This window comes from Callithrix jacchus, chromosome 16 (assembly GCF_049354715.1).
Source record: "Callithrix jacchus isolate 240 chromosome 16, calJac240_pri, whole genome shotgun sequence".
Classification (NCBI taxonomy): Eukaryota; Metazoa; Chordata; class Mammalia; order Primates; family Cebidae; genus Callithrix; species Callithrix jacchus.
In genome coordinates this window covers 78,661,319-78,687,626 of record NC_133517.1, presented here as the reverse complement: position 1 = coordinate 78,687,626, position 26,308 = coordinate 78,661,319, and the positions used below count along the sequence as shown (strand labels likewise).

The 26,308-nt window shown below is 37.7% G+C and overlaps 2 protein-coding genes across 3 annotated transcripts in view; both read left to right on the top strand.

Annotated features, from left to right (window-relative positions):
* Positions 1–26,308, top strand: part of COLEC10 (collectin subfamily member 10) — a 513,203-nt gene that overhangs the window by 106,353 nt on the left and 380,542 nt on the right. The gene's annotated exons all lie outside the window — the stretch shown is intronic.
* Positions 1–26,308, top strand: part of LOC144579771 (uncharacterized) — a 156,594-nt gene that overhangs the window by 106,353 nt on the left and 23,933 nt on the right. The gene's annotated exons all lie outside the window — the stretch shown is intronic.

Sequence of the window (26,308 nt, the reverse complement as noted above, 5' to 3'; positions counted from 1 at the left end):
TTTGCCATTTGACGAGAATATTATTTGTTTACTATTTCACACTTAACTTCTTTATGAGGTAAAGTTTTGTTTATATGCTTATTGATAATTTGTATTTTTGAGAGTACAGTATGTTGTCTATTTTTTCACTGGAGGTTTTTCTTATTACTTTATTAGAAATAGTTATACAGATACTTATCTTTTGTCTATCTTCAATATTGCAAATATTTTCTCTGTTGCTTTTTTGCCTATTCATTTTATTTATAGTATTTAATGGTATAAAAATGTAAATTTCATGTGACAAATTCTATTAAAATTTTCCTTTGCACTTTCTGCTTTTATGCTTATAAAGGCTTTCTCTATTGATATCCACTAAATAATCAATTATCTCTGGGTATTATTTAGTTTTTACATTTTGCACTTTAATCCACTTGAATTTCATTCTGATGTGTGTGAGGCAAGTATCTAACTTGATATATTTTTCCCAGAATAATACAGCTTCTCACTTTCAGCCCCCTACTTTTCATTGCCCTTGGAGTTAGATCAAAAATGGAGGTAATTCATTGAAAAGGAAGAAGTAATAAAGGAAGACCACCTCTCCAAGTGCTTACCATGCTGGAGAATGGCTGTCCACCTTGTCATTCAGAGAGGCACTGAAATCATGCCATTGAGTTCTCTGAAAGAAAAGGTTTTCAGGCTGCCTGGAGTCCTCATTAATTCTAGACCATAATAGTGGTACTTATCTCCTTTATGCTGCTGACTATTATTTTTTCTGGTATAGAATGTGATTTTTTTTTCTTTTGTTTTAATTCCCGTGTCACCCATGATACTCTTCAAAAGAGGTGGATGAAATTGACTTCCAGCTTCCCCTATGCCCTGGAATAGAAGCCATGCTTTCATGATAAATTGCACAGAAAAAAAAAAAAAAAAGGCAGCTGGAGTTGCTTGTACCAAAATGAGAGTGGCTTTTGGCTCTGCTTCAGTGACTTTATTTCACATTTCTTTCTGAACTCTCAGAGAAAAGTGATAATGAGAGTTTAATCTCTAGACTAGTGCCATCAGCTTTTTATTTTCCTTGGAATGTTTTAAATCCTACAGGGTCTCAATTTCAGCCACTAGACACAGCACTTTCATGGTAGCTCTTCCCTGGGGTGGAAGTAATCAGAGGGTAAAAATCCTAGGTTTGCCATATTTTTCAGCTGCAATCTGGTATGTTTTTATTATTTTTCAAAAGGCTAGGGGCACAAAAAAAAGCTTAGTGGGGAGTAAGATGAAGGGTGGAAAGCAGCTCTTCTACAATTTACTGGAACTCAGCTACCCTTATTGTATAATATTCAGTACTCTTATGGATGCTGCTACTCTGATCTTTCCATTTTTCTGAATTTTCCTCTCTTCGTCACCGTGGAGACTTGGCATGTACATCATGGAATATGTCATTAGACTTTATCACAGTTGTTTGTGTGTTGATGTTGAACCCACAAGAACTAAGAATTCCTTCACTGGACTCCTTCCTGGGGTAGGTAAAGCATAGTGTGGCCAGAGGGAGTGGTGCTTTTCTAACATTTTTAAAAACAGGAAAATCATTTTTATGAAAGTCTTATGAAAATAACACTTTTATTTACCACATGGCACTTGGGATACAGATGATATCATATTTATATATTGGTTTAAACAAACCAAATCTGGCTCCAGGCCTCTCCTTCTGATATTAATGGGAAGTCCACTCATTTCACTGCCTCCTCTGGATCTCTTATATCTGGCAAGGCATGGGTCATCAGTGCACAATAGTCCCTGTGGCCCTGGCTCCCTGCCATGGCTTCATGATCCTTCAAGGGAAGATGGCTCCACGTTTCCATCTCTGTCACGAAGTGTCCTTTCTGAGATTACCAAGGCTCTGTGCTTAGCACCAGGTCCTTATAAGTGCCCACATTGCCGGGCTTTTTGAGGACCAGCTTGCCTCAGAGTGACTGAATTTTGTGTAGACATCCAGCATCACTCTTTAAATTCAGGGGATTCATTCTTTCAGAAGTCTTGGAGCTTCCCTTACTAATCTTCAGGACACACCATCTCCATGTTTCTCCTCTTTAGGTCATTCAACTTAGTTTCAGCACGTACTAGAGCTTTGAACTTTGAGTGTCTCTTTAGGAGTTTCCATTAGGGAATTCTCTGGCTCCTGGCTCTTTTTTTTTTTTTCCTTTTTTGTCTCCTGGTTCCATGCACCACCTCAAATTCAAATTAACTGTTTTTTTTTTTTTTGAGACGGAGTTTCACTCTTGTTACCCAGGCTGGAGTGCAACGGCGCAATCTCAGCTCACTGCAACCTCCGCCTCCTGGGTTCAGGCAATTTTCCTGCCTCAGCCTCCCGAGTAGCTGGGATTACAGGCATGCGCCACCATGCCCAGCTAATTTTTTGTATTTTTAGTAGAGACGAGGTTTCACCATGTTGACCAGGATGGTCTCGATCTCTTGACCTCGTGATCCACCTGCCTTGGCCTCCCAAAGTGCTGGGATTACAGGCGTGAGCCACCGTACCTGGCCCGCTCCTGGCTCTTGAGGTGGATGGAGGAAGCAGTAGCACAAGGCCTTCTGACCCTGCAACCTGGAATGTAGATGTAAGGATTAGGGCCTGGTCACTCTTTAAAGGTGTGGAGCTAGTACACATTTTTTTTTTTTTTTTTTTTTTTTGTAGGAGATAATCTAGGAGAAAAGAAAGTACCATTATTTAATCTTTTAATAAGCAGCATTATTACATTGAATTTTCAACACATCATCATAATATATGTGGCCTATTGATCTGCAAAATAGATAAAATTGGAGGTGCTGTGGTAGATGTGGGTTGGTGCAAGAAGCTTTCCTCAAACCTAGCATCCCCCTAATCTTCGATGTCTCCTGAACTACCTTGAGGAGTCATGGTGGGTGGGAGGCACTTGTGATATCTGTAGATCTCAATTTAGAAACCATTTAAAATTGGTATTTCTGATAACATCTCCTCATATCCACACACATTTATTATGACATTTTGACCTAAGAATGTAAAATTGGCTAAAGAGGAAGAGCTCCAATACCAGTCTGGCTAACTTCAGTGCCCTGTGTAGCACAGAACTGTGGAATATTTGAAAGAAGATTCCTATGAGGCAGCCACTTTCTAAATAACATTCTCAAAGGATAAGAAATTCCTCTTAAGTGTTTTAGTTTTTCTTAACAGAGGCACATAATTTCTATGGTGTTCTTACTCTTCATCAGGTTGAGTTTATGTCAAATAAATGAGATTTAAAGAGAACATATTTATTATGTCCCAGGCACTTTTTCAAACACATAACATATAGTATTTATTTATTTGTATTCATGAATACTTAAAGGTACCAGAAATTTTTCTAAGAGTTCAATGAATTTTAACTCATGCACTCTTACAAAAAACCTTCACATAGGTACTCTAACTACTCTTATTATCACCTCTATTTTTCAGATGAGAAAATGAAGGCTCAAAAAGGTAAAGAGAATTGTCCAGAGTCACACAGCTAACCAGTAGCAGGCTTCAGATTTGCGCAGCGATAGTCTGGTCCAGAACCTTAACTCTGGAGCAGACTAACTTCTATATCTATTACCTGTGAACAATGCAGCTTATTTAGTCATCAGTAGGAGGAAAGTAATATATCTCCATTTCACAGATGATAAAACTGAGGTCCAATGCATTTAAGTGTTTGCTTGAAGTCATACCACTGTGAAAGGGAAGAATATGAATTCAAATTCAGTTATTCAGGGTCAAGAGCCTGTCTTAATAGCAGTGATTGAATCTTTAAAGGATACATTTGCCAGGACACACTGCTGGTGAAAGGAGAGCCCAATAGCACGCTTGGAACTGTCACTCAAGTCAGTGAATTTATAGTTCAATGAATAGACAATAAATTATGAGTTAAAATGTTTTGGGAAACTGCTTAAAATATTTCCCATTTATATGTAATAAAATAATACTAATGATAGCTAGAATGTACTATGTTCTATTATTGGTATTAATGTATGTATACTTTCTAATTTATTAAGATAATACACAGGCATCTTATGAAAATCATCATATAGGAGAATATATAGAAGAAAGCAAAAATCATCAAAAATCCCAGTCTTAGAAAACCATAGTTGATATTCTGGTGAATATTTTTACATTTTTTTCTACACGTTTAATGCATGTACCATATGTGCAATCATAAAATTTCAGGAAAATGGAATCATACTAGATATTAAGTGTAACCTGCTTTTATCCACTAATTCTTTCATTCAAAATATTTATCAAAAGCTTAACATTTATCCCATGATATCCTCGAAACAATATGTTGTGTTCACTTTCCTATCTCAATGAATAGAAATAGCAATCTTCTTATGGGTAATACGTTGCAGTAGTCAGGATAGCCAAGGTTATTCTGTAGTAACAAATTAACCCTTCCAACTCAGTGGCTTAATGATAAAAGGATTACCTCTTGCTTACACAGTTAGCTATGGATCTGGTATTCCTAAATGATGACTTGCAGATCCATGCCTGTTCCATCTTATGGTTCTCCTCTCAGTGAGGGACTTCTGGTTACTGCAGCAGGGGAAAAGTGCTGGAATATTACACAGAGGTGTTCCATGACCTTTGTCTAAAAGTAAAGCACAAACACTTTGTTTATGGTACTTTGACCAGAAGTAGTCACGTGGTGCCACCTAACTTCAGGAAGCCTGGGATATATAATCTTCTGTGTGAAGATGTATCAAAGAAGGTGAAGAGAACCAGAAATTGGTAATGTCTTCCACCTGAGAATTCTTCTGTGTGAATGTATCACTTATTTAACTAATTTTCTCTGGATGGATAGTTACAATTTTTTCTATTTTACAAAAAACATTGTGATAAACATCCTTCTGCAAGTATTACATATTCTCATCCATTAATTTCTCAGTTTAAATCCCTGCAGAAGAAATCAATAAGTCAAAGGTATATTTAAAATATTAAAATAAGTTCTGAACCTAGTCTGCTTATCACTGCTCTTCTATGTAACATAGGAACTTAAAACTCAGAAAGTATGTTTCCCAGAGTCCCTTGGATTAAAGTTCGGTGTAGAATCTGCTAATGAGAGGCATTCCCGTGAGATGCAGAAGGGGAAGCTATTATTTTCCGGCAACAACTTAGGGCTGACACATGGGTCAACCCAACCATGAAGATTTCCAGTGGCACCTGGACATCCCATAAGAACTATACACATCAGTACTGCAATCAGTGAGGTCATTAGTGTCTCCAGTTGCTCTCCGGAGAATCGCCTACTTCAGTGTTGCAGGGAGCTGAGATGTAACTGGTGGCCGCCTTGTAATCTTGCACTTCTGGATTTCTTGAAAGGAGCCTTCCTGATCTACATTCCTCCACACTCCCAGCTGCTGTGTCAGCCTCAGTGTAAATACTTTATATCACTCCTTTTGTTTCATGGAATGACTTCTGTTCCAACTGAATCTTGACTGATGTAGCACGTATCGCCAAATTGCCATTCAGGAACTATGTCCTGAAGAAACTCTCAACACCAGCGGTACCTCAGAGTGGCACTTCTTTACACTGGGTGCTTGGAACTATCAATAGTTTTCAACTTTGGCAAAGTAACACTCAAAAAAATTTAAAAAAAATGGTGGTTTATGTTTGCATTTCTTGAGTTTATTATATTACATATTACTGGTTGTTTTTTCTTCTTTTGCAAATTGTATATTGATGTCTTTGATTATCGTGCCTCCTCTTTCAACCAGCAAGTTTTTCTATATGCTCTCCTCTTTCATACTACTTTTATTTGGCATTACTTTGCCTCTCTTATGTTCCAAGGATAATCATTTGTTTTAGTATATTAGCTCCTTGGAAGAAAGATCATAAACATGTGAACAAATGACTAAGTCATCGGAAGACTGCAGCCTGTTAGGATGATTCCTTCTCTGTGCCAAAGATAACAAATAAGTATGAAGAGCATGTTAAAATGAATGGTTTTGAATAAAAATGACTTTTAGGGCTTTCTTAATGGTATTTGGTTATCATTTTCCCCTTTGGTTTCCCCTTTCACTAATGATTCCCTTTCGGTGCCAGCCTGTGACACATCTCATCCTTTAAAGAAGAAAAGAAAATTTCTGCAGATGAAAGTGTTTGGAGGGAGTGGGTTTATGCCATATAGCTTCTGAGACTCTGAAAGAAAGACTACCACGAGAAAGAGTTGTATTTTCCTTTTGAACCTGAGAGATTAAAAAAAAAAACAGCAGCAAAAGTAAACTCTAAGCAAAATAATTGAGGAAAAATGCCAGATAGCTATGGTCAAATGGTCATAATTTGCCAAGAATTCATACTGGAAGAGAAGATTAACACTTTGAGGGTGGTTTAGACCAGGAATGGAAATGAAGACTTACAGATCTGTTTGATTGGCGATGGCCCTGAAGAGTTGGGCTGAAACAAAGTCCACATTTAGTTAGAAAGAATCCTGTGGTCACTTAATGATGGCTGCCACAGTTTGGGAAGGTGAGGGAAATGAACAGATGCCACAGATTTATCATTCTCTGGTTTTGGATGTGGCTCTCAAATGGAGCTAAGAAACAATCTTTTCTAAGATGAAATTGCATAAAGGTGAACACTCCCTAATGCCTAGGAAAAGGGAGGACTTTCTAATGCAGCCTCTCTCCACTCCAAATTCCTGACGTGTTTGGTTGATGAACACTGGTTGAAGCTGGATACAAAATTGTTTTAATTTATCTGACATAGGAAATTATTAGTGCTATTTCAATTCTACATAGACCAATTCCTTATAATTTCATATCTACAAGATCAGAAACTTAAACTCTCCTTTGAGGAGACTTCTTATTGCTGAAAGACATTGCTGAGTAATGGATATAGGTTTCATGGTGGATACATTATGCCCTAATCACAAACTAAGTCCTTGAAGAGTTTCATTAATTCTTTTATATCAGTTCTGTACTGTTTAATGTTTCCAGACATTTTAATAAAGAATAAACTAGTATATTAATTCTTTTATTATTTCACACATATTTCTAGTTTTTGTTATGTGCAAAACACTGTTAATTGGATGGCCGTAGAGACATAAGACATGGCTTACATATATGAGAAGCTTATACTCATTGAAGGAACAAGGGTGACACAAATGAAAATCTAAAAAATATAAGCAGAAAATTATAGAAATGTAGACAAATTGCCATTTGAGTGACAGTAATAATAAAACAGAGAAGTCCAGTAGAAGTGGACTTCTTGTGTGCCAGGGAAATACTTCACAATAGACATAGAAATGAAGGCCAGGCATGGTGGCTGATGCCTGTATTCCCAGTACTTAGGGAAGGCTGAGGTGGGTGGATCACTTGAGCTCAGGAGCTCAAGACCAGCTTGGGCAACAGAGTGAAGTCCAATCTCTATAAAAATATATAAAAATTAAAAGGGTGTGGCAGTGCACACCTTGTAGTTCCAGCCTCTCAGGAGACTGAGATGGGATCATCACTTGGGCCCAGGGAGGCAGCCTAGGCGACAGAGTAAGACCCTGTCTCAATCAATCAAATAAATATGAAAATATGGATAAAAATAGAGAAAAATAAGAGACAGTAAGTACATTTCTGTTGGGTTGGGTTGGAAATACTGTGGCAATATAAAAACGAACATGTTATGTATTCCCTTAACTGGAGAGAAAGATTTCTTGTTGAGAAAACAGCAGAAAAATTGGAAATGCTCATTTGATACCTTTGGCTGTTTTTGGATGTGTCTGGGGATAAGTTAAGCCCATATCCCTGTGGAATTTTTAAATTCTTTGGTGCCCTAGGGCTAACTCTGGAGGTCTTGTTCTATCTGAAGCACATCCTAAAGATTGTCCAAATGGCAGTTCAGGCTCCAGAATTTTCCCAGATCAACATTTTTCAAACTGCTTTAAAGTATCTTATTAGATATTCTGTTTTAAGAAGTCAATGCTAGCCATATTTTTCCTTTTAACATTCATCATAAATAGGTCTGAAAGGAATAGTACCACTAAAGAACTTACTTGTGTAATCAAACACCACTGTTCCCCAATAACCTATGGACATCAAACATTTTTAAGAAAAAAAATGCCAAACTGTACTATTAATACTAAACTATATTTTATAACTATATTATGTTAAACTATGTGTATACATGTAGTTTTTATTTTACTTGCATCCCATATAAAGAATGTCAAGAAGTTGCAGAAGAGACCAGGTGATGCATGAAAGCATTACGTTTAATTTTGTTTATGGGTCTCATTTACCAACTGGAGGATCATATTGATGTATGTTGCCTATCAAGTGGTTGTTGGACTGTTATATGTCTTGTTTTAGAATGTAAATATGTATTTGTGATAGTTAATGTTTATTGACTATTAAATATTTATACTATGCAAACGTTCCCATGCATCTGTGACTAATAGAAAGTATTTTTACATAACAATCAGAATATAATCATTCTCAAACTGTTTTAAATTGGACCAGACAAAAGGTAGAACACTACAGAGCAGGGATCGTACTCAGTGTCTTCCGTTTCTTTTAAAACTAGGAACTGAACTTTTCAAGACTAGTTAATCATTTTTGGTACAATCTTATTCAAGAATACCAAAATATTTTAGAACATATTATTCTTCCTTTGAAAATGTGCCTGCATAGAACAAAATTGTTATACTATATATAAATTAGCAAGAAATATAGGAAAAACTTGCTGCTACTCTTGATATAAAAATCTGACCCATCAGTAGCTTTCCTCATATGAAAAAGATATACCATCTATAGTGGGTTGAATGGTGCCCCCTCAGGAGACATGTACATCTGAAACCTGTTGAGTATGAACATATTTTCTGAAAGAATATCTACAGATATAATTGTATAACTGGTCAGATATGACCAGTAAGTGAACTGTAAATCCACATGACTCATGTCCTTATAAGAAGAAGGGGAGACACAGACACTGAGAGAAGCCCACCTGAAGATAGAGGCAGAGATGGAAGTTACATAGACCCAAACGAAGAATATCCAGGGTGATCAGCAGCTACCAGAAGAAGCTAGGAGAGCCATGGAATATATTCTAACAGCCTCTAGAGGGAAACAATTTTACTAACATTTTGATTTTGGATTTCTTAGATTCCATAACTATTGTTTAAAGCCAACAAGTTTTCGGAAATTTTTACAGCAGACCTAGGAATATGTAATATATCACCCATTCCTTCCTTTCTTCCTATCTCCCTTTCTCCCCTTTTTCTTCCCTTTTCCCTTCCTTTCTTCTTTTTTTCCTTATCTCATTCATTCACTCAACAAGTCTTTCAATGCCTACTATGAGACAGGCAGTGGGCAAGTGGGATTAGAGATGTAGGAGTAATAATAAAACATCATCTCAAAACCTATTGTGTTTTATTACCCCTTTTAGGGGATATACAGTGTACTTCTTAATTTTTCTTCATTGTTAGTGCTTGTGGCCTCTTCTTCATTCACATCAGCATCTGAGCACGTTCCTGCCAAACACCGCTTTAAATGTGAATGCTAACTTAGTTGATTTTACTTGTGTCATATGTGTTCTGCAAAAGTTGTACTAGATCTCAGTACTCATCATGCTTCCTTCTGAAGGCACTGGCCAGCCTGGAGAAGGATTGCCTTTGTCTGCACCAACCCTGCCACTTACCAAGCTCTGAGGGATCTGGAAGTCCAGAACTGCCCACTGGCTCCATATCCGATTAACCCTCCTCCACTGTGTCCCATGTTGTATTTGCCTTCATCTGCCTTCCCCAACCTCACCCAAATATCTCCTAGTCCTCAGTTATCAAGTTCTTTGGATCTTTTGACATTGTCAAATAAAATCCTGTTTACCATGATTTACAAATGCGAAATGCTCTGCGCTGTCTCTCTTTCCACTCCTCTCTTGGCTCACTAGGCATCGAATGCCCTGTTTTCCTTGATGTTCCTCCAAGATTGCAAGTGTCCTCCTCACTTAATATGTTTATACTGGTCTTCTCTGCTAGGAAGATTCTTCCTGAGACAATTATGTGGCCCATTCTCTCACTTCATATAAGTTTCTACCTATATGTCACCTCTTCAGAGAAGACCGTGCCCAAACTATTCCTAAGGCTGCTGACATAATTTGAATATTTGTCACCTCCGAATCTCTTGGTGAAATGTGACCCCAGTGTTGAAGGTGGGGCCTAGTGGGAGGTGTTTGGGTCATAGGGCTGATACCTTATGATGGCTTGGTGTCATCTTCATAGTAACGAATGAGTTCTTGCTTTGAGTTTGTGGGCCACTTGGTTGCTTAAAAAGAGCCTGGCACCTCTGCCTCTCTCTCTTGCTCCTTTTCTTTTGTGACATGCTGGCTCCCCCTTCACCTTCCACCATGATTGGAAGCTTCCTAGGACCTCACAAGAAGCAGATGTTGGCACCATGCTTCTTGTACAGTCTGCAGAATCATGAGCCCAATAAACCTCTTTTAAAAATAAATTACCCAGCCTCAGGTATTTCTTTATAGCAATGCAAAAACAAACCTAATACATCAGTATGGCTGCTTAGCTTGTTCTTACTGCGTTTACCACTGCCTGGGATTAGAGCATGTATTTGTCTCCTCACCCAGTGTGTGTGTTTCAGGGAAAGAAGGACTTCAGCTGCTTTCTTCACTGCTGCATTTCCAGCTTCCAGAGCTACATCTGGCACATAGTAGGCAGTCAATAAATATTTGTGAGTGAGTGAGTGAATAAGTAAATAAATAGGGAGCAGACTCACGTGATAAGACAGTGAAGTACCAGGGCACCTGTGCCCTTCCTTGGGAACATAGTTGTATTGCAGTAACATCTTTCTGGTGGCTTTTTCTTAATTCACATTGTAACTTGCATTACAGTTTGCAAAGCACTTTCAAAAGTTCAAGTTCTATAATGTTCAGAATGGCCCCCAATTTTACAGATGAGGAAATTGAAATCCAGCAAGACAAGAGACTTAGCAGCTGAAGTCACACAACTTGTCAATGACAGAGCTGGAATTCAAACCTAGGTTTCTAGACTTCAAATCCAGGGCATTAAAAAAGACAAAGAATGAAAACTAAAACCAACACAACTATGAACAACAAAAAACAAGAAACTTCCATCACAACAGCCTCTCTCTTAAAAGGAAAGCAGTTCCTATGTGGCCCAAATGGGGGTCAGGGGTAGTATTTTATGTGATTTTAGTCTGCACTAAATTTACCATACAGGTGAATAATTTATTTGTGTAATTTATTTTTAAGAAGAAAGCAGATAAAGTCCTTGTATCTTAATGTTTAAGATGTATTTTAAGCATTTATTACTTTAATGCTTAAAATACATCTGTAATGATTAGACAGAAGGGCTTTGGCTTTCCAAGGATGATGATGTAATTGTGTCTTCCATGGGCATATTGACATCATTGTGGCTTTAGCTTTTTTTTTTTTTTTTTTTTTTTTTTTTTTTAAGATACAAAGTTGTTTGCTTTTTTCTTGTAAATTTGCTCAGGTTCCTAGTAGATTCTCGATATTAGGTCTTTGTTAGATGGATAGATGGCAAAATTTTTCTCCCATTCTGTAGCTTATGTCTCTGATGATAGTTTTGTTTGCTGTGAAGGAGCTATTTAGTTTAATTAGATCCCATTTGTCAATCTTTGCTTTCGTTGCGATTGCTTTTGGTGATATCATCATAAAGTCTTTGTTATGCCTATGTCCTGAATGGTATTGCCTAGATGTGCAAAGGATATGAACAGACATGTCTCAAAAAAAGACATATATGCAGCCAACAAATATATAAAATGTAGCTTAACATCACTGATCATTAGAGAAATGCAAATCAAAATCACAATGATATACCATCTCATACCAGTTAGAACGGTGATTATTAAAAAGTACAGAAACAACAGTTGCTGGTGAGGTTGCAGAGAAACAGGAATGCTTTAACACTGTTGGTGGGAATGTGAATTAGTTCAACCATTGTGGAAGACAGTGTGGTGATTCCTTAAAGGCTTAGAACCAGAAAAACCATTTGACCCAGCAGTCTCATTACTGGGTAAACACCCAAAAGAATATAAATCATTCTGTTATAAAGATACTTACATGCATATGTTCACTGCAGCACTATTTCCAATAGCAAAGACACAGAATCAACCTAAATGCTCACCAATGATAGAATGAATAAAGAAAATGTAGTACATATACACCATGGAATACTATGCAACCATGAAAAGGAATGAGCTCATGTCCTTTGCAGGGACATGGATGAAGCTGGAAGTCATCATTCTCAACAAACTAATGCAGAAACAGCAAACCAAATGCTACATATTCTCACTTATAAGTGGGAGCTGAACAATGAGAGCACATGGATACAAGGAGGGGAACATCACTTACTGGGGCCTATTGGGGCAGGGCGGTGGGGGGAGATGGGGAAAAGAACTGATGCATGCTGTGCTTAATACTTAGGGGATGGGTTGAGAGGTGTAGAAAACTACCATGGCAAGCATTTACCTGTGTAACAAACTTTCACATCCTGCACATGTAGTCCAAAACTTAAAAAAAAAAGATACAGAATCACATGTGCAGGTTTGTTACATGGTTATATTGTGTAATGCTGGGATTTGGACATCTATTGAACTCATTACCCCAAATTGTGAACCTACCATACAATGGGTAGTTTTTCAACTCTTTTCCTCTCAATCCCTCCCACTTTTTGATATCCCCAGTGTCTCATGTTTCCATCTCTATGTCCACAAGTACCCATTGCTTAACTCCTACTTATATGTGAGAACATGAAGTATTTGGTTTTCTGTTTCCACATTAATTCACTTAGGATAATAATGGCTTCCATGTTGCTATAAAAGACATGATTTAATTCTTTTTTTATGGCTGAATATTATTCCATAGTATATATACTACGATTCTTTATCCAATTCACTTTTTACTACAAATGTCGATGGACACTTAGGCTGATTCCATGATTGCTTTTGTGAATGGCATTGTGGTTCTGTCTTGCTCATGGACAAGGGTGGCAGCAAACATGAGTGACAACACCAGGTAACATCCATTGGTTTCCTGCCATATGCCAGATGCTTTGAATTCATCACTACTAATCGTTACAACCAGCCTGAGATATTACTTTCTGCATTTACGAGTGACAAAACAGACCCGGAGAGGTAAAATAACTTTTCCAAAGTGACAGAAAGTAGAATTGCTGATATTTTAATCCTAGTCTGACTTTAAAGCTGAACTTCTAACCATCATGTTAGAGTTTCTATCCTATAGAAACAGATGCAGTGCTGGTCACTGTAGATGCTGGAGCAATTAATGGCAAATGTTTATACCATTAATCCCTGACAACTGCAAGTTTATATTCAATGGAAATTTTTTCACAATACATATTCAAACTTGCATATTTCGTGCTACATAACTATTTCTTAAAGTTCTTCTTGAAGTTATAATTTAAGGAGTTGAGCTAAAAAATATAAAGTATGTATCAGTTTGTTGATTAAAATTCTCCTGTTTCCTTCTCCCAGTTGCAACTAAGAAAGAGACGTCTTTTGACTATATGTGTAGGTTTCAGAGAATGAATATATTTTAACCTAAATTATACCACAGTTTAATAAGACTTGTTCAGAAAACATTTCGATTTTTACTGCTGCTGAGACTCTGTCTGTTCAAATCAGATAAAGGGCTTAAGCCATTTATAATTAGATTCCCAGTCTTCTTACTGGATCTTGGCAAATTTAGGTGAGGCAGTGAAAAATAATCTTTCATTTCGATGTGACAGCCTTGGCAGAAATGGGAAGAATCTGACTAAACAAAAGCTGGGACATTATGAGGGGCTCACCAATAAGGAGTTGGGCCGCAGTAATACACGTCCTTTTTTTTTTAATTTTGGCAATATATATGTATTCTATTCCACAAACCAAGCAACAAATACTGAAGTTTGATCTGCTGCCCAAGTCATGTTTTCAGAGACCTTCACCATTTCTTCGGTCATCAATCATATCCATCCTGAAGATCAATACACAGGTTATGTGAATATCATGCCTGAGAAAGACCCGTATGGGTGCTCCTTCTATCATCTCTTTTTTGTCTTCACAACCCAGTTCATCCACTTTTTTCTTTATTGTCACTGACAGGCATAAAATGTTCCCAATTTCATGGAAACATTTGAATGAGTCACAACAAATCCAAACAAGTTATTATATATCAATTATGGCTATTGACCTAGACTTTCTATAATAGTTTTCCAAAAAAGATAAACCTTACACCAAAATTTTAGCCTGGATCTATGAAATAGAGGAATAGTAGAAATCAGATTATGTTCTATCTGATTTCTGATGTCTTGCTTTCCTTTTCTAGCTTGGATGGTCTTGAATTTGAACCACTGCCTATAGCAACTAACTCCTGCACCTAAGGTACAAGGCATACCAAACCAAGAGACCCAAACTAGCCAAGCTATCTGTATTCTAAGCCCAGGATATTGTAGGTTTGACTTCCTATTTAGTTCTTTGAGATGTTAGAAATCAGCCTAGTCTTCTGAAAATATGGCTTTAGGAAACAAGAAACATAACTTTTTTTTTTTTTTTTTGAGATGCTGTTTCACTCTTGTTGCCCAGGCTGGAGTACAATGGCATGATCTCGGCTCACTACAACCTCTGCCTCCCGGGTTCAAGTGATTCTCCTGTCTCAGCCTCCAGAGTAGCTGGGATTACAGGCATGCACCACTGCACACAGCTAATTTGTATTTTTAGTAGAGATGGGATTTCTTCATGTTGCTCAGGCTGGTCTTGAACTCCTGACCTCAGGTGATCCATCCACCTTTGCCTCCCAAAGTGCTGGGATTACAGGCGAGAGCCACTGTGCCCAACCTAAACTATTTCTACAGGCAAAGGTAAGAGACTTAGACCAGCGCTGTCCGATACAAATCTCTGTCTGAATGGGAATGTTTGCTGTCTGTGCTGTTCCAATACAGTAGCCACTAACTTCATGTGCCTATTGAGCACTCAAAAGGTAGCTAATGTGATTAAGGATTACTAATCTTATATTTAAGTTCAAATAGCCTCATGTATGGCTCATAGATACTGTTAGTGCAAACTTAGCCTGTTACCATTCACATAATATGTATGCCCCAAGACCAATAATTAGAATTCTTATACCTAAATTAAGCGAAATTGTCAAATTTTGTTTTTGCAAATTAAAAAGCATCATCACGGTGGTAGTTTGTTGACAACTGAAGGTGTAGCACTTTGCAGAACTCTTGGATCGGCTTGTTTCTCCAGGTTGTCTTTACTTTGTTCTTGATTGGGGTCAGGGATGGTGAGAGAATGAATATGTAAGTCTTCATGTGAGTGTGATTTCTATGGTGCTGTGGCAATTTTCTATTAGAGAGTCTCCTAGACTGAAATTTGCTTGCATCTGAGATTCATCATCAAAATGCTACACACTTATCTGATTTTGGAATCCTTTCATAGAATGATTATATCCTGTGACTTACCACTGAATGTTTTTTGCAGAAAATGAGAAAATAACCTTCTCAAGGTTACAATTTTTTTTTTAAAGGTTGCTGTTCCAAATCTTAGAAATTCTATGTGTTAGTCATTAGGGCACTTCCTCAGGTATTTCTGGTTTATTCCCTTCTGGTTAAAGTTGTACTTTCAAACCCTATCCTGGTTGGATGAAACCATGTGACCATTCTGGCGAATGACTTCTTAGATGAAGCTACTTCAGCTACTTCATGCCACTTCAAGCCAAACATTTAATCACTGGTGCAGGACACTGTAGAGCTCTCTTTTTACTCTGGCACAGCAGCTGGCAATGCTTAAGGTGGTGCCTGTTCCATCAACCTGAGACCCTGAATGACTAAGATGAGCTTGGGCTGAGACCTCTGTCACTTGCAATGGACATATAACCCAGAAGATAAATAGGTTTTTGATATTTCAAGTCAGTAGACTGATACATATTGAAGTGAGAGCTAACCTAAGTATTATCAATAGAAAATAGGAAAAATAGGTCAAAATAGCAATGGAGCTCTAGGAGGGATAAATTATCTGAAGTCGAATTCAACTGATCTTATGTTTGTCAACAACCTGTGTGGCACTAGATGAGGACATCAAATAAGCTTGGAAACCTTTGTGAAACGGCCAATTTGTAGAGCCCAGGATTAAATGTTTTCTAAATAAACTTCAGTGCACTTTTATTTACATAGTGATAAAGGTGTTGACTATAAATGATGGAGCCCAACAGCTTCAGAATAGATTGTTCCTGTGTTTAAAGGCCATGCAGAGAGCACCTTGATTTGTGACCAAGATCAGTTGAAGAGAGTCTACTAGATCAGCAGAGTTATGTTTTGATGAGCATTCCTTAATTTCAAGGAAAAATCTAAACAATGAAAAGAAGATAAATGGCTAGAGGGGGATGTTGGCAAAGATATACATGTAATTTCGTACAGTTTCTATTTCTTATCCTAAAGCCTAGGCTTTAAATTTGTCTAACAATTCTCATACTGAGAGACTGAATAGACTGTAAGGCATATGGTGATAAAATCAGGTTATTTTTATATTAAACCCTAGTTTCATTACTATGACTTATTGAAGGAATCACATAAATTATTCTTTTCAGGAAGAAATGTAAACATTATTTCCCATCACATTCAGTGGTTTAGGTCTAATATACTCTTAGTGATTAATGACTATCAATAATACTAATTAATAATAATTAATTATGGATATGATTTACTGTAACGCCCTTACTAGTGGTGTCATTTATAACAACAATAATAATGATAATAATGACTAGGTCCTATATTGATGCTCTTTCTATTCCTGTGCCACTATAGTAAACATTATGTATGAATTCTCTCATTTAGTCCTAAAACACATTAATTTCTACTTTTTTAAAAAGGAAATACTTTCTGAAAGTTTACGGAACCTGCTGCTGGCCCAAGTGCTCGCAAATGGTAGAGCTCATATTTGAAGTTTGGGCTGCATGAATCTAAGAACTATGTTCCTGATATTATGCAAAACACCTCTTTTTTAGGGCTAAGATTTAGAATATCAAACTTAATATAACCTAAACCTTAATTGTATTTATGCTACCTTTTTACATAAGGCCATCATACATTAAAATAATTGAGAAATAAATTTAAAAACTATTTTATAATTTCTGTACTGAGAATATTATTGCTGAAACTATATATATATATACACACACACATTTTACTGATAATATTAAGGCCACATGTTTATTACATGTTCACATGTTCCTATATGCAGCTTCAACCAACCCAGGTTAGGCTTACCTGGGAATTTCTATTTCTTCATATATCTTTCTGGATTTACAGATGATAATTTAGCAGGCAGGCAAACTGCTTTCTTGTACTACCTCTGGGCAATTATGAGACCTGAGATAAGTTTCCACACCTTGCTGGATTTCATTTTTACTCATTTGTAAAATTCGGGATGGGCTGCCTCTGAAGTCATTCCAGTGTTAATATTTTCTTGTGTCTCTCTTACATCCTAACGTCACAAAACTTCTTTTTAACTGATAGGTGAATCTGTAGTTGGGCCAGTCAAAAATTTTCCTGGGGTACCAATTTATAGGGGCATGTAGTGGATTCATAGTATGTTAATTTTGCTAACTTATATCTGATGGTCCCAGAATTCCCTTCCACATATAGCTCCAGGATGGGTGAACCACAAAAGATGTTCTGAACAAGAGTGAAAAGATGGAAGTGAAATAGCAGTGATGTTCCTTTTATGTCCGAGAGGTCAGTGCCAGCCAGGCCATGAAGTGCTGTTGCCTCTAATACATGCTTTCTTTTCTTTGCTGGCTTACCTGTGGGCATGTAGAACTCCAGCCAGACCCCCTCTTTTAGTTTTTCTGACTCATGGGTCAAGTGTAGGTTTAGCTCTGTGACAAAAGGGGCCACTTCCCCTTCATTTCACTCCCATCATCAAAGTGAAAGGCTCAGAGGCAGTGAGAGTCCCATGCAGATTCTCATCCATTCTCAGGGGTTCCAGCATAGCCCTGCAGGGTTTCTCTGGAGCTTTGTCTCCCATTTCACATTCTTGCATGCCCGATTTCCAGCCCCAGCTGACTTTCCCAGCTGCAGAAGCCAGAGCTCAATAGATTCTTTAGTCCACAATCATCCAAGACCAAATACCTATAATAAATCTCTTATTATATAAATCTCCTAGTGGTTCTGCTTCTCTGATCAAATCCTGACTAATAATACACGTTGCTAAAACAGCTTTGGGAAGAGAATTAGATGGAGAAAATAGAATCTAGCTGAACTCTTGTCAGGAAAATAATGTATGTGATTGAATAGAATTTTTGTTAAGCCATTTTGGAGGACTGTTTGAGAAAATGGGGGTAACAATTTGTGTTTAACTAAGTTGCCTTTTAAGAAAGGGAGTCTGGTTCAGTTCAGGGCTTCTGTTTTTCATCTGAATGAGGATGCAAGTTAGAGGGTCAGAACTAAATTGGCTGGGGTGCTCCAGTGACCTCCTTTCTTCAGGCAGAGCTGCGAATCTTCTCCAAACACATAGTTAAATCTATTTTAAGACGATTGGCTTAAAGGGCTTTCAAATTATTAAGCTGCCGGAGGCAACTTCGTGTCTTGTATCTCTGAAAGCCAGTTGCTATTTCTATTTCACCAATGCCCTAAGCTCTGTGATAACTTTTTTTTAATGCCACCTTTTACAACAATTAAAAAGCAAATTTTTCTCCGCCTTTGGAGTATTAGAATGAGCGGTTTGGCCCTACTCTGCAGCAAACCAGTCTCAAGACACCTTATATTATTTCAGACAAATAATGTGAGTTTCTTTGTCAGCTCATTAAAGTATATTTGGGACTTCCTGTACGAGGAGTATTTTGTTTCTTGGTTTGAGCAAATCTTCAAAAGTTTCAAATTCCAGGAAAATAATATAGAAATGTTGAGGCTTAGGCATCCCTAATGGCATGGTGCTGTCTAATTCAATTTTGAAAGACTGTGGAGGAGGAGAGTTCACAAATTTAACTCTAATAGGATACGTTAAAATAAACATGATGATGGTGAATCGTGATAGAAATTTGGACATTCATTTTTTGTGTGTTTTAAGGAGCTGTTCACCCTCAGGGATAAAAGGCAATTAAAGACATGTAGAGTAATCTTGTAACACTTTACAAATGTTACGCATTGGCACAAATTGTGTTTTGCCTGTAAAAATGTCAGGACCTCTTTATTCTCTTCCTCAGGTTTTCTAGAGTCCGTGCTTCTAATAGGCTAACCAGCTCCCTCAGTCTTTCCATGCAATGTGAACAAAAACATGAAAAGAACCGAAAAGCAAGGCGCGGTATGCTGGTAGTCCTGGGCCTATTGTTTAGTAGTAATAATCCATGTTCTTTTTTCTAGCACGTGGTGCTTTGTGCATATCGGTTTTGTATGTGTTGTCTCATGTGACAGTTAATTTTTAGGTGCTGACGTGACTAGGCTATGGTGCCCAGTTGTTGGGTCAAATAGCAATCCAGATGTTTCTGTGAAGGTGTTTTTAGATGTGATTAACATTTAAGTCAGTAGACTCTGAGTAAAGCAGATTACCCTTATAATGTGAGTAGCCCTCAGCTAATCAGTTGAAAGTCTTGAGATTAAGGGCAGAGGTCCCTCGAAGAGAAGGGAATTCTGCCTCCAGACTGTTTTCAGCCTCAAGGCTGCCCCATCAACTTTTTCGGGAATTTCTGGGGTGCCATCCTGCTGTACAGATTTTGGACTTGCTACTCCCCACAATTTGTGAGCCTATTCCCTAAAATAAATCCATCTATGGCTATGCCTTTTATACCCATAGCTCTATCTCTATCTTCCTCTTTCTCTCTCTCTCTCTCTCTCTCTCTCTCTCTCTCTCTCTCTCTCTCTCAGATTTATCCCCTAGTGGTTCTGTTTTTCTGGAGAAACCTGACTTACACAAGTTACTTAAAAACCACTTCATCAGAAAGATGGGTAAGAGTATAACCTTTTGAGTCAAAAAGTTCTGAGGGTTGAATTCTAGCTTTGCAACTTATCAACTTTCTGATCTGTGAGAATCGAAAAAAAATTGTTTTTTCTAATCCTGACTATTCAACAGCTGTAAAATAGGAATAATAAAAATAACATTCATGAGCTTTTACTGTATGCCAAACAGTGTGTTAAAAGCCTCACAAGCATTATTTGATGTTAACAACAACCCTATAAAGCAGTGAGTGTGGCTGGCCACGTTGGCATCTTAGACAGTCACCAATCTTCTGTAAAGAACTGACCCCCCTCTCACCAACCCCACTTGCATGCATGCTCTTGTGTGAAGAGCAGGTATCAACATATCGGCTCTGCTCTGCCATGAGTGACTCAGACCCCTGCCTTTCATTGCGCTGGTCTCTCTAGCAGTAGTGGGGGTTGGTGGTTTTGCCTGATTTACTCCATATCCAAACTATAGCATTTATTTGAACATTTACCAGAGCTTAGTAAATAGATCTCACCATCATCGAGGAAAAAATGGTAAATAAATCTCACTCACTTTTCTCTGAAGCTGGTGCAGACAGCAGAATTCTCTTAAATTATCCAGTAGACTGGCTCTGATCACATCTGGGATTGAGGATGCTCCAGCTGCTTTTCTCTCTAAGATCAAAGTTATTTTTTGACAACACATGCTATCGAATCCAAACTGCTGCCAATAACTGTTTATAGTTTCTCTGGGTGCAAACATACATATTTTAGATGACTGCATCCATTTCCTATCACTGTGGCAGAATCTATTTCTCTTATTCTAAAAAAAACTGAAAATGGTGGGACTTCTCACCTCCTAGGTGTTCAGGAAGCCAAACTTCTTTCTTTTCTGCCAATATTCTAAGACCCTAAGAGGCCTCCATAGAAAACTTACAGGTATATTCATAAGAGTGAGGACCTATTGATGCTATGATGCTATCATGCTTTCTTATTTTCCTAAATCTATGCAGTGTTTCTCCCTACATTCCCCACTTCTATTTTCAGTTTTGTATATATAGGACTGGACAATATACCAGAGCTGTTATTCAGTTTCTATTCCTAAGTAAGAACTTAACTTCCTAGATATTCCTTCTAACTCTCAAATTGCTTTTAAAAACCAGATCATAAATAATAGCTATTTTCAAAGTTTTCTTATATGCATTATCTCATTTAATGGACAAAATTTCCCAATGAGAAAACTACTCATAAATTCATGCTTAGAAATGTTATTCCACATGTCCCAAGTCAGAGTGCTGAAGAGTGGGTTGGGTATGTTAGAGTTACATTGTTCACAAGCAGGAGCTGGGAGGGTGTACCCAGCCCGATGGCTCTTAGCCAATGCCTGCCTGGGCTGGATTATGAAATCCCAGCTTCCTTGGTTCAGATTGAGATGATTTTGAGGGGTAAGTTCCACTCCAGTGCTCCCCTTTGGAATTGGACTGTATTTTTCATTGTCAAATCTTTTGCTTGAGGTCATGGCCTTGCTAGGCGTCTTCCCTTCTTTGTTCCCCTTCTTTTGGTCCCTTATAAGTTTTCTGGGGATCCCATTCTTAATGAACCAATTGCACACAAATTCTTTCTCAGGATCTGATAACTGGGTATCCTGACCTAAGACACCAACCAATAGTACCTGATAGCAGAGCTCAAGCTCTTACACATGATCCCATTTGAGATTCATCCCCAACAGGTGCCAATTATTCTTCCTTATAAGAGAAATTCTTAATTATAGGCAAACACAATTAATTGCATAATGTACACACACATTCCTTCTTTTTCCATGTATTTATTAAGTCCCTAATATGTGCAGGGTTTAATCTAGGTACTTGTCATACAATGTCAAATGAAATAACGAAGTCTCGGTTCTCATGACTTGACATTCTAATGCTAGAATATAAGAAAAAAAAGGAACAAGATGATTGCTGATAGAATCAGTGATATGAAGCAAATAAAACTGAGTTACGAGGTAGCAGAAGGGAAAGAGCTGATTTTCACAGGATGCTCAGCAAGGTGTACTGGCGTGAGGGAATGATGTTCTCTGTGACACTGAAATGCAAAGAAGGAGCTGGACACGCAAGAATATGGTGTTATATAGAGAAATAAGCAAATCTGCACTCCTAAGTGGGACCAGCCTGGGAGAGTTGGAAGAATAGAGAGAAGGCCAGAGTGCCTGCAGTATATTGAGTGGTGGGAAGGGAGGAAGATGATGAGAGTGAAGATTAAGTGGAGGCCTGATTATGGAAGGGCTTTGTAGACCATGTCATGGGATTCAGGTTTTATTCTCTGCACCACCCCTGGAGGTTTATGGTTTAGAAAGAGCATTCCAACTGTGCTGCAGAGAATTGAAGATGAAGAGACAAGAGTGGATGCAGGACCATTAAACAGGCTATGGTTGTAGTTGAGAAAGAAATATGATAGTGGACTGGACTCTGCTGGCCCCTGTAAATAGAGAGAGATGGAGATAGTTTTGGATTTTGAGGTAGGGCTGCAAAGACATGGAGTTTGTTGAGTGAGAGTGTAGAGCTTGCAAGGATGCTTTTGTGCATTTGGAATTCAAGCAACTGAGCGGATGTGAGGCCATTTATAAGATGGGGAAGTTTGAGGGAGAAACAGGCTTTGGGGATAAGAGAAATGACATTCGTATAAGTATAAAAATATAATAGTTATTATATACCCTTGATTTTATAGAGTTTAAAATATGATTCAGTTCCCATAGCCTTTAATGAAGAGACTTGTGTTGATTAACAGCAGACAGTACCTTCAGTGTTGACTTTATTGTTGCTATAATGAATAAAGTCCCTTCAAGAAGTTCAGTTTTATTTCACTATCAGGGTGTTCTCTATGGGAAATTCTTCCCTGTTGTCTATTCACAATTATACTAGGTCCCGTTCTTTGACATGGAACTAAGCAGCAATGCCCACTGAAGTCAGCAATAGAAACTTGGCTTCCATTGCCATGAATTGTGCAGTTTTACACATCCTAAAGATAAGACTTGGAAAGAAAGTCAGGATTGAGCATGAGTGCCTGGCTCTGATTTTAAGGGTGAGCTCATATAAACATTTCTTAGGCATGATTCTGATCTTTAAACATTGAGGCATGGCTTTTATAAAGAGAAAAAAAGTCTCTCATCCCCTAAATGTCAATACTTATGTTCTGGTCACTTACATTCAAAAACAAAACAAAACACAATCTTTTAAAGAGAAAAGGTTTACTTACAGACATTGCCAGTATTTTAAGGAAGATCCCTCAACGTGTTATTGGTGTTAGTGTCCACACACAACTGGCTTCATGAGGTAGGAACTTGTTGCCAGAGTCAGTGAGGTTTGCTTTCTCAGTTTATGATACTGATTCTGCCGTGGTAATAAGGGTTGTGGCTGATAATCCCATTCCCTCACTGTGTTGAGGAAGTCTGCCGTAAACCAATTTTCTATTTTTCTTTAGCTTTTCCAAAGTAAAATATTTTTTTTTTTTTTTGGTATTGAAGATGGATGAGGTTTATAACAAAACTCGTTCTTCATTTCACCAGAAAAGCTTTTGTTTTTCAAACAAGTACTTCATTACTTTGCCAGGGAGTGCATGGTGGCCATCCTGTAATGTCAGCCCCATGCCAGCAGATGGCAGTCACACCACACCACGCTGTGGCAGTCGGCTAAGCTTGAGAACATCAGGAATCTGTCCTTTTCACAGAGGAAGGGTCTGATGTGCTCTATGCCATGGAGGGAGGGGTAACTAGCTTGGAGACGAATTCCAGATGACTCACTTCATAAGTCTGTAAATTTGGCCCTGAACTCGAAAACTTGAAGATATTCTTAGTTGGAAAAGGAAACAAAACTGAATTTTAAAAACACCAAAAACCTGTAGCTAACTCTGTCAAAATAAGCTATGAGATGGACATCCCAAGGCCTTGAACTTATTCTGGGCTTTGTTTCACTGATACATGGATCAATATGATCATAGTCAGGGAGCCGGCATGAAAACATAATGGCTGAGAGAATAAGGCTGGAAACGACTAACTGCAAAAGTATGTTATTTTCAGGAGGATTAACTGGGTCTGGGGTGGCTGAATGGGGTAGAGGAAAAACAGATGAAACTCCGAGGTGAAATTAGAAATTTTAAAAGAGCTCTTCTTTCCCCCATAGAGGTAACACAGTATTTCCAAAGAAATTCTTGATTCTAAGAATAAGGATTTCCATCAGGTGGAAAGGAGACATTGCATGTGCTGTACTCATTCCAGCTTCCACTTCATCAGGCATTTCTGAGTTTCTTCTGCCATGACCTCGATGGTTTTTGTTACTCTCCCCTTCCCACTAGTTACATGATTGCTTTGCTGTTAGTTGAAGGTGTGCTGGCTTTGGGAAACGTGTAGGGTTAAATGGCATCAAGAGGACATCTTTATTTGTTGACCTACAAAGCGGTTTCTGAACCTGAGCAAAGACACATTTTCTATGTTTGACTTGGTCTTTTAAGACCAGCAAAACTGGGGAAACAGAGCTTTGTTGAAGGAAAATGGCCACAATCCATTGTTAGAAAGAAGCTATAAGTATCCTGAAAATGGACCACATGAGTCAGGGATTTCTTGAAATGTTTCTTTTCCCAGGAAAATATTGAAACTAAGACTATTGTGAAATTACATAGTTTATGATTACCCCTTATGAACTACACTGGAATCAAGCTTGAAGGATTCTGAACCATAAGCAACTTTCTCTGGAAATGAATGTGGTAGCTGAGTCCACATGTGTGGGAGGCCAACTGCATAGCTGGGAGTTATCACAATTAACTTCCACGGAGAATTCCATGTTTCTTAAATAAGTGACTTAAATGTGACACTACTGTGCATGCAATGTCTCTTTTCTATCTGGTAGAAATTCTTATTCTTACTATAATGAATTCCTTTGGAAATGCTGTGTCAATATACAGTTTATGACAATGGGTTATCATAAACTGTGTAGTTATGTGAAGCTGTCTGCAGATAGTTGCTGTCTGCAGAGCTATCTGCAAAACTATGATGAAAAACCATAACGGCATTCGCAGCTTCTTGTTCCTATTGCCCTTTCTATGTTTGTTGAAACTTGAGGGTTTGCTTATTTTCCATCCTAGTAATTGGATAGTTACATGATCATGCATCCATATTTGAGCAGAGGTTGGATACATATGTCCTCACTGTCCCAGCCAAGGTCTGGACAGTGGAAACAGTTCACCTGGGGTACAGACAACCAGGGGGTACGTATCCATACAGAACTTAAATATACAATAAAATTGACTAAAGTTTGATCTGTTTTTAAGTTGTGACCATGCTCAGAAATTCTTAAGTACCATTAATGAAAAGATCTTTTTCTGGTCTAATTTCCAAACATTTGCTGTGATTGCAGCTGTGTTTCAATAATATATATGCATGCTTCAAATCAGCACATTTAAATCACTTATTTAATAAACATTGAATTCACTGTGGAAGTTAACTGTGACAACTCCCAGCTATGCAGTTGGCCTCCCACATATGTAGACTACATTCATTTTGAGAGGAAGTTTAGTATGGCTCGGAATCCTTTAAGCTTAATTCCAGTACAGTTCATATTTTCAGCCCCCATGGTACTGTATATTCCTGCATTTAGACAATGCACTGGAGATAAACAGATAGCTATATTAATTTTTCTTTCCTGAATTATATTTTGTTTCTGTTTGAATTTGTAGGCAAAGTTAGCCAGACACAAAAATGCTTGCAAACAGCCAGAAATTGTTTAATGATGTACCAGAAACAAGCTTCAAGCTTGTCCCTGGAAGACTGGTGCACAGAAATAGTAGAAAAGGCTATCAACTGTGAAAAATGTAAGGCACTGGACATTATGTGGTAAAAAAATCAGATCAGAAAAAAATTACCGATGGAAAAAACAAAGATATCACTTTCACATTGTCAGAAGAAATCAGAAGTCGGTATCTGAATGTCCTGATTATTTTCACCAAGAACTAGACATTAGTTTTAAAACTTAGAAGTTTTTGCTAAATATAATAGAAATTTCTGATTAATTTCTGTTGAAAGTATTTTGGGGGAATTTTTTGACTATAAAAACAGTTGAGAGCAACTAGATTTGATACCAAAAAAACCAAAGATATGAGCAATATGTGACTTCTGGAATTTATTATGAAATGGAATTTTTATAAAACTTTGCCAGGCTTAGACTTATTCTTAAGAATTTTCTTAGCTGTTTGTGTCTCTGTGGTTTCATGTGAAAGAAATTTCATGAGATTAAAATTAATAAAATATGTTCTTTCATCAGCTACCAGAGAATAGTTTGACAAAGTATTTATTCTCTATTGAACATGAATATATGAAGAAAATTAATTTTGACAAAATTTCT